Genomic DNA, 13744 nt, shown 5'->3' on the forward strand with positions numbered 1-13744 from the left:
GGACTCTGTGCAATGAGATGACACTGGTGATGTGGTAGTATTAATGGCGGCAGCCCATTGGGTCTCAGTGATTTTGATCCATCTGCGGCGAGCAGGGGGTCGTGGTGATCATGCGATGGTGTAGTGTACGATACTCAACTCTGTTCAGGTGAGTTAAAGGCATGGCTTGATGTGATTCTATTGCTGGCTGTAAAGATTGGTTCCAGGGTGTGTCCTGCGCAATGAGTGGGGCTGGTGACCAGTTGCGTCAGTCCAATGTTGCTTATGCTTTCCAGGAGGTTGGCAGAGTTGGTGTCATCAAGGTGGAAGTTGAGGTCACTGAGGAAGATGGAGTGCTTGGAGTCTGAGGCTGTGAGGGTAATGAAAGCAGAGATGGCATTGCCGAACCCAGGTGGAGGCCGGGGGTCTGTAGGCAAGGGTTTGCCTGATGGTGGTGCTCATGTGGATTCGAATTTGGAAGTTGAGGTGCTCTATAATTGCTGAGATATCGTCTTTGGTGGTGGTGCATTGGAGAGTCTCCTGTGGATGATGGTGATGCCTCCTCTGTACTTGTTGGCGCATTATCTCTGTGTCATCTTGTAGCTGTTGGATGTCGCAGTCGTGATGTCAGGTGCTGAGGACTGTGTGAGCCAGGTTTCGATGGTGAACATCACATCAGGGCTGGCTCTGGTGATGGGGTCTCAAATCTAGGTGGCATGCTGCAGAGGGATCAGGCGTTGAGTAGCATGCACCGGAACTGTTCCAAAGAGTTGGAGGTTAGCTATGCAGGTGTGGCGAGGATTTCAGTGTTGCAGGTGAATCGGCATTGGTGGCAGGCATTGTGTTCTTCTGTGCTTCTCAGGGGAAAAAATTCAGCAGTCATTGTTGTCGCCCCTGTGCGCCAGGGGTAGGGCACTCTGAAGTGGTGTAGCGATGGATGGCAGGAGAGCCAGGAATCATGGTGCTGAGCGCTGTCCAGGCTAGTCTTTGGCGAGTCTGCTGCACGGCTGCGCAGCAACCTCCATAAGTAGTCATGGCAAGTGGGAGTAGCTGGCAGGGAGGCAGTAGGGTGGAAAACTAGTGGGACTGGGTAAAATAAGTGGCAGGCATGTTCGGAAACAAAAACTGCTTGACTGTGTACTGGGCCACAGGCAAACAGTGCAACGAAATCAGTGAAGTACAAAATAAATTAAACAAATGGGAAAGGGGGTAGCCTTACGGCTAGAGTGGTCGACTTTGAAGCTGGGGAACTGGGTTCGAGTCTTTGCAACAACGCTCAACATCCTGTGATTCTGGGCAAATCACCCTCCCTGTGCCTAACAAAAATAAATGTGTCCTCATATAACAAAACTGGTGCTATGTAAAGCGTTCTGATACCCAATGTCTCGGGTCTTATTTGTACTATATAAAACTCTAAAAAAAAAATGACATGAAAATGCAATGTCATGTATTATGAGATTAAATAGAGCTGCCCCTGTGATGCGAAAACAGTTACAGTTCGTTACCCGCACAGGTGTGTCCTGCTCGTTTGCCATTCTCAGTCTGCTGACTCCACAGGGACATGCAGCCATCTGGTCACTCCATTTGAGCCATCTCTTTGACCCCATCCCATTGAATTCAATATCACAGTTCCCATCCGTTTTTATGCACTTTCTCCGTTCACCTGAATAGGAAGGTGTGCAACCATTTCAAGTCTTGCTCCTCTTCCTAGAGGCGGAGTGGGTGTCTGAGGTGCTGTCTCTGAGGGTCTGAACATGACTACACTGCCAGCATAGCTGCAAAGTTTTCAGTTTGCTTATGTGTGACATTTTCATGTTTTAGCGTGTGTATATGTGATATTTCAAGCCTTAATGTGTAACACTGTGTGAGACACTTCATCTGAAGCAGAACAAAACAGGTATGTCACTGTAATGTGATAAAATGAGAGAATAAGAAATTGACTTCACCTGCTGTGTAGGTGGGGTCCACATTAAGGGGCCGATTAGGATCGCGGTTTTCCCGCATCCTCTGGGCCGGCGGATGACACCGCCGGCCCGGAGGATGCGGGAAAACCGCTGGGGAGGCACAAAAGACCCACTGCTAAATTAGGATGGCAGTGGGTCTCAAAATCGGTCGCAAGCTTTTCCGCCGCGGTGCCTTCGGACCGCGGCGGAAAAGCTCTAACGTGGCTGGCGGTGTCTATTAGACACCGCCAGCCATATTAGGATGGGGGTCAACAGATGCCTTTCTGCGGCGGATTCTCTGCCGTGGAAAGGCATACAGTGATTTCTTTGGGGGCCTGTTGCGGGCCCCCAGGTTGAGTGGGGGGGTGGTGGGTGCACATGGGGGGTACCTATGGTACCCCCTGCATTTACGTGCACGAAGCGGCAGGCACCGCGCGTTGCCTGCCGCTTTGTGCATGCAAATGCACTGTTGTCATTTTTTACATTGCGGCGGGTGCTGCTTCAAGCAGCACCCGCCGCAATGTAAAAAATACGTGATGTGACCGCCAGGGTGGCGGTCACATCCTAATTGCCATGGAGGGACCGCCGCTGCCCATGCGGACGGTCCCTCATACTCAGTGGTGGCGGACGGACGCAAGTCCGTCATCATAATCGACCTTATCTCTGTAAGGCATGTTCATAACAAAATCATACTCAACTAATGAGAGGACCATTATTATAAATGGGGTGACCTAAAAAAATGTCAAAGGAACTGGGTATCAATTGGTACAGAAAACAATAGGTTCTAGACAATATTATTACGTATTCGAATCAACGTTAATCACGTTTCTTTTTCATAAATGATTAAATCCTAAAATAGAAAAGGAAAAACACAGCCAAAATACATTCTAAATGAAACAGTACCCACTGATATAATTATGCCGAAACAACATTTAATGTATTCATATTCAATTATCCATAGTTGAATTCAGAGCATACAATTAACTTAAAGAAGAGGGGGTTACTACCAGGAAGTGAGAAGAAAAGTGAAGAGTTGGTGCTCACTTGAAAGGAAGAGAATCAGAAATAATTGAAAAAACAATATTTTCTACAATGTATAATATCTGCTAAGGTCAAAGACCTTAGGTTAGCAGGCCTGCCTCTAATGTCATTCAAGTCTTAGTCGTTATTTTTCTTTGGTCAAATCACAGTGAACCTAAGTTCAAGGATGCTGCGCCCCCAGCGATAGGGTGGGCAACCCGTCAATGGTGTGCCATAATCCACAATGTCAGAGTCAATATCAAAACTGGCCGTAATCAAAACGTCCCAGGAAAGGGGTAAATCCCTTGACAACCGCTGTGGTTTAGCGGCGAGAGACTTTCTTATTGAAAATTAGTATGAAGTATATTGTCTAGGACCTATGTTTTCTGTACCAACTAACGAAAGGGCCAGATGCAAGAGGCAGAGAGAATCACACCAGGCATGGGGTATAACTTAATATTCAGTCCTCCGGAAATTAAAAAAAAACACCCACCTGTTGCCTCATTCAGCCACCCCTTCTGGTGTGGTAAAGGGGCCCAGTGCAGACTGAGACGACTCATGAAACAGCAGGCACATACTCGGCTGCAATATTTAAATTGACCACCCTGTGCAGCCCTGTCTATTTCCAAACAATCCGTGACATGCTCACACCTTGCGGTGATGTGGAGGACAAATTATGAAAGAAGTGTTAGTCTAACCCGAGATGCGTGGCACTTGGCAGGGCTGTGATAGACATAGGACCCTTCCTTGTCTGCAGGAGGATGGACGTGTGGCTTCTGCTGCTGGCTCTGCCGTCGGTGACCCGGAAGTAAGGCACTGCCTTACTTGTTTGAATGCACCGCCCCCTGCTGCTAGTGGCTCTGCCATCAGTGACCCGGAAGCAAGACATTGGCTACCTCGTTCGTGTGCAACGCCCTCTGCTGCTGGTGCTGGCTCTGCCGTTAGTGACCCGGAAGTAAGCAGTGGCTTCCTTCTTTGAATGCACCGCCCTGTGCTGATGCTGTCTCTGCCGTCAGGAACCCGGAAGTTAACTCTTCTTGTGTTGTAAATTCTGCTCTTAGACGGTACAAGAAGCTCCGGGGCCCGCGGTCCGTCATCAGCCCCCGGGGGCCCCTCGTGGCCCCTGGTCCTCACTCAAGGTGAGTTCACGCCACGGGGGGGATGTGGCGTCGTGGCCGGAGCTGCAGCCTGGGGTCAGATTCACTCAGCAGTTTGGAGGAGGGCCTTCCTGTCAGTAGTGAGCCGGGCTCTGGGCCCCGGTGGGTTTTACCTGCTCTTCCTTCTGTGTTTGGGGGAGGGCCTTCCTGTCAGTGGTGAGCAGGGCTCTGAGCCATGTAGATGTGGCGTCGTGGCCGGAGCTGCAGCATGGGGTCAGATTCACTCAGCAGTTTGGAGGAGGGCCTTCCTGTCAGTAGTGAGCCGGGCTCTGGGCCTCGGTGGGTTTACCTGCTCTTCCTTCTGTGTTTTCTTGGGCCCATGGTCCGGCTTCATTGACCCTGAGGGATTCCCACCATACATACTGTTGATATAGACTGCACCCATCTCTTGTGCTGCTCCCTGTCAACATCTCTCCTCTGCCCTGATGGATCCATGAGAGCGAAACCCCGTCAGCGCCTCCTTTGGCAAAGTTAAAGAGGAGCCGAGCTTGCATTTTTGTTCCTGTCATTTGATGGATTTGTTTTGTGTATTTTGTCTCACTGCCATTGACTTTCTCTTTACAGTGTGAATTAAATGTGTAACCATTTGTTTTGTGTAAGTCCGTGAACACCGTTTGTGTTTCATGAATTGTTTCTCATGAATACTTTGCAATAACAAACACGCTTCTAAAAATTGTTACAGATATCTTCTCATTATTATTTTCCTTCTGTTTCTTCTCTTTCTATATACAATGGTTTATTTATGTAAACTGATAGTGTACCCAGTGTGTAAGGTACTTGGTTACCTGCTCCATTAGCCACCACTCCGCACTACGAGGGTGTTTAATTGTAGCTGGGTTAAAGATATCAAACCCAAAGGGGTCTTTAATCTCATGCGATGGAAAGGGTTGATCTAAATTCTCACCCAGGCTCCACAAGATATCCTGGGGGTCAAATATGAATTCATCCATTTCCATATCATCATAGTCCATATTCTCCGCTGATGAGTTTGGACTGCCCCTTGAGTCTTTTGTGTCAAGAAGGTCACTCCTTCCCATCATGCCTCTCTGTGCCCTGACAAGGTGACCTCCTTCTCTTGTGCTTTTGAGAGCCTCACTCTCTATCATGTGCAGAGGCCACCAGTGCCGTAGGCGTGGTTGAACGCCTTCTCTACATGTTTCATCTTTTGGGAAACCTTGCCCCCTCTCTGGGGTTCAGAGGTAGAACTGGAATCTCCAGTTGAGAGAGAAAAATCATTTTCCTCTACAGAGGTTCCCCTCTTCCTCTTAATCCGGCTTCCACCGTCTCCCTTACCGAGGGCATGAGTTCCTCCTCTGTAAAGCTCTTTGTGGATTCCCCCATGACCTCAGGGACTGCATGTGTTTGGGGGTTGGTGGTATCCATAACCAGCATGGTATGAGCTTAGAAATGCAATCTTTGGGTTCAACGATTACTCACAAAACCTACTAACGGTTTGTTGGTTAGGAATATGCAGGTATTTTACTTTTCAGTATGCCAATGCCTCCGATACCCTCTTCGGGTGCAGTGCAACCGTTGCAACTCTCGAGTGGAGAGCTGTTTCCTTTGCTATGGGCTCCGAGCGAGAAAAAAGTCAACATAATGGAAGGACGGTCACTGGAGCTGTTCCTTTTTAGGTCTCGGCCTGCGTAGGCTGCACTTGTGCAGTCTCGCTGGGGAGATCTTACGATTTTCAGAGTGGGGCTTGAACCCGCCCCTCTTCTCCATTGGCTGGCCTCCTGAATGCTGGCCAGCCATTGGAGAAGACAGGCGTCTTTTCATTTAAGCCCTGTCTTTTTGGGATTCGGGGGTGTGTTTTTTTAGGTTCTTTCTCTCTCTGACATCCTCATTCCGAAACACGCCCCCCATCACGCTGCCTGCACACCCAAGGCGGCTCTCTGATTGGTTGACAACTGCTAAATAAACACTACCATTGGTGTTCATTATTAACCAATCAGAGGGCCGACTGGCGCGTGCAGCCAGCGTGAGCAGACAACGGGTGATATGGATACCTTTCTCCTTATTATCGTGCTTCGTGTCTTCACTACCAGCCCCACTCTCAGCCTTTGTGCAGGGCATTTCTCATCAAACTCGCACCTTGTTTCATCCACAGCGCCCAGAGGCATTTCAGTGTGCGGTGCGCGCTACGCAACAACATTCTCCCACTGGCAGACGTGGGCTCTCCCTCCACATCATCATCGCTGGTCGAACAGTTCCCTCCCTCCTGCAGACTGAACAGGGAGTGAGATTAACACCCCCTCAGCTCTGCAGAAAGCACATACACAGACACATCACTGCTACAAGGTGTGTGGCGTGGGAGCGAGCACCAGGAGGGGGTGCCGTAGAATGCCTGAGAAAGAGTTTAAAAGCTACCACCAAAATAATCCATGGCAGCGATGCAGACGCCAGCAGCACGGGCAGCAGCAGGCACAGGTCGGCAGTGTCCCTCCAGCAGCAGAACAAATTAACCTTTATATCCAAGTGGCGGCGGTGGCGGCACGCACCATTGACGGGAGGGGGGCGCCCACTCCCTGCAGCGGCACTCAGTAACCTGCCAGCCCCGGTACAAAGGTTCCACGATGTTATCAGGCTCCCGGAGCTCGTTCGACGTCAACCAGCACCAGCCGGGGCAGTACATGGTGAGCACAAACCGGGCCAGCACTATGGGCACCCTTCTTGTTATTCCACCACTCCTCTCTTTCTATTTATTTTTATTTTTTTTATTTTTGGCTTCGTTGAAGTCTTCTCTGACCTGCTTATGTCAGAGATCGCGGTAGGTACAGTTAGTATGAGATGACATGTTTTTTTCATCGCTGTGGGTGTTGGGCAGTTGGTTCTGTTGTTAAAACGGTATATGCAGGCGCTGTTTGGTCTGGATGTCTGGGTAGATTTGATTTCAAAACTGGTCTCGTGACGGATACGAAGGTCAGTTGCCTGGCAAGTGAAACTTTCCCAGTTTAAAAAAATAACACAAGTGGAAAGTTTTGTTTGGAAGTTGCGTCGTCGCCACTAGGTCTGATTCTGGGATATTTGCCTCTGTTAGTGTGACGATAGTTATCGACGATACTGAATATGACACACTTGGGATAATCGACTTCATGGGGATGAACTGATGAGCTGGTCGTTGTACCAGTTTGACTGCCATACTCGCTGAGTTGGTGCTGGGTCTGACCTCCATGAAGTCATTGTTCAGCGTTTGACTCATGGAGGTGTCCTTACTGGGTCTGTCAGGCGATCAGCGTGGAAATAGTTGTTTCTGCATCTGGCGCCAAAGATGTCTTCGTTGACAAGCCCAACTTTTGAGCAGTTAGCCATATCCAGTGTGACTCTGACAAACTTGTCTTTTCAGTAATTGACTCACATGAAGTTGTCATTATCACATCTAGCTCCGAGGAGTCTTTGTTGGCATTGCCAACTTGGCAAGCACACATTTTGTGAAGTTAGCCATATCCAGTGTAACTGACAAACTTGTCTTTTCAGTAAATTTGTCCCATGAAGTTGTCATTACCACATCTAGCTCCGAAGAAGTCTTTGTTGGCATTGCCAACGGCAAGCACAACTTTTGTGAAGTTAGCCATATCCAGTTTGACTCTGACAAACTTGTCTTTTTAGTAAATTATTCCCATGAAGTTGTCATTACCACATCTAGCGCCTAAGAAGTCTTCGTTGGCATTGCCAACGTGGCAAGGACACATTTTGTGAAGTTAGGCATATCCAGTGTAACTGATAAACTTGTCTTTTCAGTAAATGAGTCGTATGAAGTGGTCATTGCCACATCTAGCTCAGAAGAAGCCTTCGTTGGCATTGCCAACTTGGCAAGTACAACTTTTGTGAAGTTAGACATATCAAATGGGACTTCAGTAATCGACTCCCATGAATGTGTCATCCCTGCTTGTGATCGTGTTTTCTTGCCTCGTTTTCCTGCTTGTGATCTTTTTTCTTGCCTCTGTTCCCTGGGGCCTTACTGGGCAGAGAGCTCTGTGTGTATGTGTGTTTTGGGCTGTGTGTGTGTGTGTGTGTTGGGCTGTGTGTGTGTGTTGGGCTGTGTGTGTGTGTTGGGCTCTGTGTAGGTGTGTGGCTCTGTGTGTGTGGGTGAGTGCGTGTGGCTCTCTGTGTGGCTCTCTGTGTGGCTCTGTGTGTGCGGGTGCAATTGCAATAGATCTCGCATTTGCGAGAGATTAAGCTATTGGCATTGTAAATGACAATGCCATTTATTTATATGTTTTAAAAACAAAAATAATGTCATGAGCAATGCCAATAGCTCTAACTTTAACAAAGCCGAGACCATTGCATTGCAAATGCTTGTTTAGGCGGTGTTCACTCATAGCAACGCGGCCTAACAGCCCGTCCAAAGCAGCAATGCAGCCTGAGCTTGGTGATTGTTTCCAGGCAGCAAATGAGTTCCATCTTTGAAAGTTATTTATTTTTAGAGTATTTTTTTCGTTTAAAGCAAAAGGGGGACGCAACACTGCTTTATTGAAGGCGGTCGTGTCCCCGCTGCTTAGTATGTTATGGCATATTTCATCGGCAGGGACAATTGCTGCAGTATTTTCAAAATAAACATGTGTTACTTCTTTCGGTAATAATTTTGATTTAGTTGATAGACCCTTCCTACGGTAATGATTTAGATTTAGTCGATAGAATCTGGATCAATGGTCAAATCACCAAATTTATTGTCGTGAATAATTGTTTGCATCCCTCCCAGGCCAGTTTTCATGCGGGCTTAACTACTTAATATGCTCTTCTAGAAGTGACAGAGTTTAATAAAACTGAGCTTGACTCTAGTTATTAAAAAAAATAACTGTTTTAGTCTTGCTTGATCTGTCGCCCACCTTTGATGCGGTTTCTCATGAAATGCTACTGTTGCAACTGGAAGAAATTGGCATAGCATCATTGTCTAAAACTGGATAAATTTTATCATTGCGGGCAGACAGCACGCAGTTCATCTATCCCCCTACGCCTCAGAATTTAAAGGAGGTAAACTGCAGAGTACCACAGGACTCTATCTTTAGCCCCACTTTATTTAACATCCATATTGCCCCTTGCTACTGTGGCACAAGCCTGGGGTTTTAATGCCATATCGTACTCTGACGATACCCAATTAATGTTTTCCTTTCAAGACTTGGACAACTTGTGATAGCCAACCTTTAAGGCTGTCTCGTGGCAGTGGCAGAATGAAGGCATAAGAGCTGCCTCTTCCTGAACTCGACTAAATCAAAGATCTTAGTATTTGGCACATCCTCACCGCTGGGCATGTCGAATTTGGCCATTAGAGCTGGAAACACCCCCGCCCCCACCACCGTGGCTAAGAATTTGAGAGTTAAAATTGATATGTCACTTTCTTTCAAACCACAAGTCATAGGGCCAGATGTAGGTAGCCTAATACCGGTCGGTAACGGCTGGAATTACCGAATTTCGGCCGTTACTGACCGGTATTAGGCTTTGCAGATGTAGAAGGCCAAATTGAAGGATTCGGTAATTTACCAAATCGGTAATTTAAGCAATCAGTAAATTACCGAATTCTTAAAATACCAATTCGGTGAATTACCGAATCCTTAATGTAGGGAGCCCTCAAATGAGTGCTATTCTCATTTCAGGATTCGTTATTTACCACCAGCTACAAGTTGGTGGTAAATATCATAAACCGTGAAAAAAGCAATTTTTTGCAATTTTTAACAGTGTCATGTGGCAGACATGCATGCCCTTAGGGCATGTATGTGTGGCACATGTGCACCCATGCGCTATACAGGGGTACAACAGGGTGTCAATGTGACACCCTGCCACCCTTGTAGGTCTTCCCCCTATTACCAAATCGGTAATTCCCATTCATTATATGTGCCTCCAGGCCCATAGGAATGAATGGGACTTACCGATTCGGTAATTACCGATTCTTAACGATTCGGTAAAATTTACCGAATCATTAGCTACATCACATTTACCGATTTCCTAAATACAGAATCGGTAAAATTCGGTATTTAGGAATCTGTAATATGTGATTACCTACATCTGGCCCAAGGTCTTTTTCTGTTATATGTTTTGCATTACTGACATTTCTTAGGAAATTTAGCAAATTTCTACAGATAATACACATAAATGCATTGCTCACGTCCTAATTACTTCTAGGCTGGACTATGCAAATGGCTTGGTATTTGGGGCCCCTCAAAGGCTTGTAAACAGATTACAACGGGTGCAGAACGCTGCAGCTCGCCTTGTGCTGAATATTCCATAACACACCTCAATCTGAAAGGGGCTGGAAACACTTCACTGGCTTCCTATTACCCAAAGAATAACATTTACAGCACTTTTATTTACTTTTGGGGCTGTGATTTTGACATGCCCGGCCTATATTCAAGACAAGCTTAAAAGATAACAACCCCACAGAAATGTACTGTCTACCCACCAAAATCTTCTATGTATCCCAAGAATATATAAACCCAGAGCTGGAGGCAGGGCCTTTACCTCTCTGGCACCTTCGACTGTGAAAATTGCTTCCTGATTATCTTCGGAAGATGTCATCAGAGGCTATGTTCAAAGCCCATCTAAAAACTCCTCTTTTGAAAGAGTTGTGCATTTTATCTCTGTTTTAGTAACAGGGATTGCTAGTCATTCTGCTTTCTTAGACCTGCAACTAGTGCCAGAACGCTCCTATTGGAACAGCTGGTTGCGCTTCAGTCCCTTCATTCATTTTGGGACCCCAGACTATGAGGCCAGGACTGGGTGATAGGATATTCCAAACACCCCAGGGGATGGAAGCTTTAAGAAACTTCTCTTACTTCAAAGCTTGCACCAAGGATAAATAGTGGACTTCATACCCCAGCTCTTCAGTACACATCAGGACCTGTGGAAAACTCTGCCAGGAGGAAGGACTGCCGTGCTGCCGAAAGGACTGCCACTCTGCTGGACTGCTGCCCTGCTGGATTGCTGACCTTCTGCCCTCTGCCTGGGGGAGAAGTGCTTTAACTGCATCTCTCAACCCAGGTTTCCAGAGTGACTCCAAGGGCTACTTGGCTGGCCTTCTGATTAGAGCTTCAGGGACATAAGAGGCTCCAACAACCTTGAACCTAGCACCTGGACTCTGCCAGCTGTGATTCCTGCCCTCCCAAGTAGTGCCCCCCCCAGTCCTGGACCCTTGGAAGTGGGCTTGAAAGTGCTTTGCCATCTCATCTGTGGATCAGCAGAACAGATGCATACCCTCCGCTGCGCCGTGGAACCCCCCAGCAGAACTGATGCATAACCCATCGCTGCCCCGCATAACCGCAGCTGCGCAACACATCTCCACGCAAGGACTGTGCATTGCCTACAGCACCCTATCAAAACCGTTGTCGCGCTAGGCTTCTCCATGCAAGGACTTTGCATCGCCTTACATCACTTCCCAGAACTGCCCTTGCGTGACACATCTCATTGCCCTGACCTCACACGCCTCTGCTTTGTGACGCATCCTTGCCGCGGGACTCTGCCTCACTTTGCAGCCGGGATTTAATGTGCTTTGTTCAATGGGCCTTACATGGTCCTTGTAGCCGGCCTGTGCTCCATCGCAGTTGGCCTGAACTTTTTTGGCACTTTGTGTTTTTTGCCACTGTTTTCATTCAAATCTTCAAATTTGCATATCTCAGGTTTTATTGATTGGATTTTTGTTATTTTGGTTTTCATTTATTTATTAAAATGTACTTTATTTTCCTAATTTGGGTTGGGATTTTGCTTGTGTTCTGTTTTCACTTTATTACGGATTGAAGTGCTGCAGAAATACTTTTCGCATTGCTTGCAAGTTAAGCCTGGTTCTTTTGTGCCAAGCTGCCAAAGGCTCAAACACAGTGAAAGAGCGCGCAGGTCACCCGACTATATTTCTTACCAATACTCGCCTGGGCCCATAATTCAATAACAACATATAACTTAATCGGGTAACCCTCGCTCTACTACCAGTTATTTTTACCTACTAGGTTCTACACCATTGACTTGCCAATCCTTGTCGCTGGTACCTGTAAACCTCTTGGATCAGGGTGTTAGATTGAAGATAGCTAGCAAAAATAACATTTGCACTCATATAATAACCACAGACTTGGTAAAGGTTCAAACTCTTTATCTAAATTTCTTAAATGGTCATGATCCAAAGATTGAACTCCAAAAGACTCTCAATAATGAAAATCCGAATGTAACTATGCAAGATATGAATTAAACAGTCATTAAGCATTTCGCAATAGGGGGGGGTAAGAAAAAGGAACATAAAAATGCAATCAACAGTGATCATGAAGGGAGGGTAAGAAAAAGGAACATATGTAATCAAAGCTTTAATGGTAGGAAGGGTTAAGAGGAGGGAACAATACAATGACGAACCCACACAGATTTATATTTACCTAGAATTGTGTGAAGACCAACCCTGGCCACGGGTCAGTTAATGGACAGAAAACCCCAAAAATTGAAGTTGCCATCAGATGCAGATTCAGAATCAGGACAGGAAAACCAGATTAGGATCAGGACAGGACCACCGCAGTTCAGTTGCAATGCCTTCGCTACTCCCTCTCTGCAGCTAACAGTCAGAACCCCGATTGAGTTCTCGAATTTACCATCAAAGTGCTTCCCCAGCACCTCCGCTTCCCCCGGACCCCGATTGGGTCAGCGAATCGTCTAACAGAGTGCTCCGCCGCACCTCTGCTCTCGATCACCTATTGAGTGCGTTGGGTCAGTGACAGGTCAGCTATTCGGACAAGTCGGACAAATTAACTAACTAAGCCTACTCAAGGTATACTATTTTCCAGGGCAGTGCACCACTCCCCAATGTTGCAAGTGTAAGAATCCCCAATTTCGATTGGTCAAAGAGGAGGAGAGGTCGTCACACCACACCAAAATTGAGACTTTTACCGTCTCATATTCAAATTTACATTCCCGACCATCAAATTTAGGTTCTCATGACATCTTTATTCCACCCAACAATGGATGTTCTATTGGCAAATAGATTGTTATAACTTTGTAAATATTTGAGTTCATGAGTTCATGTTCCCAGGAGCATCTTCTAGACAGTCAGCTCCTTGGCTACAGTCTAAAGCTCACTGTTCCAGAGACTTGAGACTTTGCGCAGTCGCAGTTTCAACAAAGATGCAGTACAGCGTTACAAGTCAGGCCAGTTTTCAGAGTGTAACATGAAATGGAAAAGAAACAGTTTTAGAACACAGAATAAATTAATGCACTGTATACCATGTATCTCTACTCTATTCCCATTATTTTATTTAAACTACTGCGTTATGGGTTAAGCAGAACGAACCGCTTAGCAAAAACAGCAGTGCAAGCTTCGTGCATGTGAGAATACAAATCAGCCATATTAGCTCTAATGCGCAGAAGCGAAAGATTCCCTCCAAAGCATAGAGTACGTCATGTCATGTGAGTGTGACAGACACATGCGCAATAAAAAATCCCACGTAGCAGCAGCCATATTAATAAAAGCGTTTGTGTTGTGTAATGCGATATTAATAGACAAAACATGTTAGTTAGTACATTACGAGTTATTTGAGGTTCTTGAATACAAGCAAGTCGCTTTTCATGCAAATTCTTCTTGCTCCATCAATCCCCTCTTTGATGATATTTTATATCATCACCAATTAATGAAACAGATGCCAACTTTCACAGTTCAACCAACTCAATTTCTTCAAACTTTCT

The 13744-nt window shown here is 46.4% G+C and overlaps 1 protein-coding gene across 1 annotated transcript in view; it reads left to right on the plus strand.

Moving 5' to 3' along the window:
- Window positions 1-3950: 3950 nt before the first annotated feature.
- The window catches only part of LOC147659362 (uncharacterized), a 264922-nt gene continuing 255128 nt past the window's right edge, over window positions 3951-13744 (plus strand). The window contains exon 1 of the mRNA XM_086951799.1: window positions 3951-4081. The gene's annotated coding sequence lies outside the window, so the exon portion shown is untranslated. The remainder of the gene's footprint in view (window positions 4082-13744) is intronic.

The sequence above is a fragment of the Lissotriton vulgaris genome, unplaced genomic scaffold (genome assembly GCF_964263255.1).
Source record: "Lissotriton vulgaris unplaced genomic scaffold, aLisVul1.2 SCAFFOLD_2017, whole genome shotgun sequence".
NCBI classification, from domain to species: domain Eukaryota; kingdom Metazoa; phylum Chordata; class Amphibia; order Caudata; family Salamandridae; genus Lissotriton; species Lissotriton vulgaris.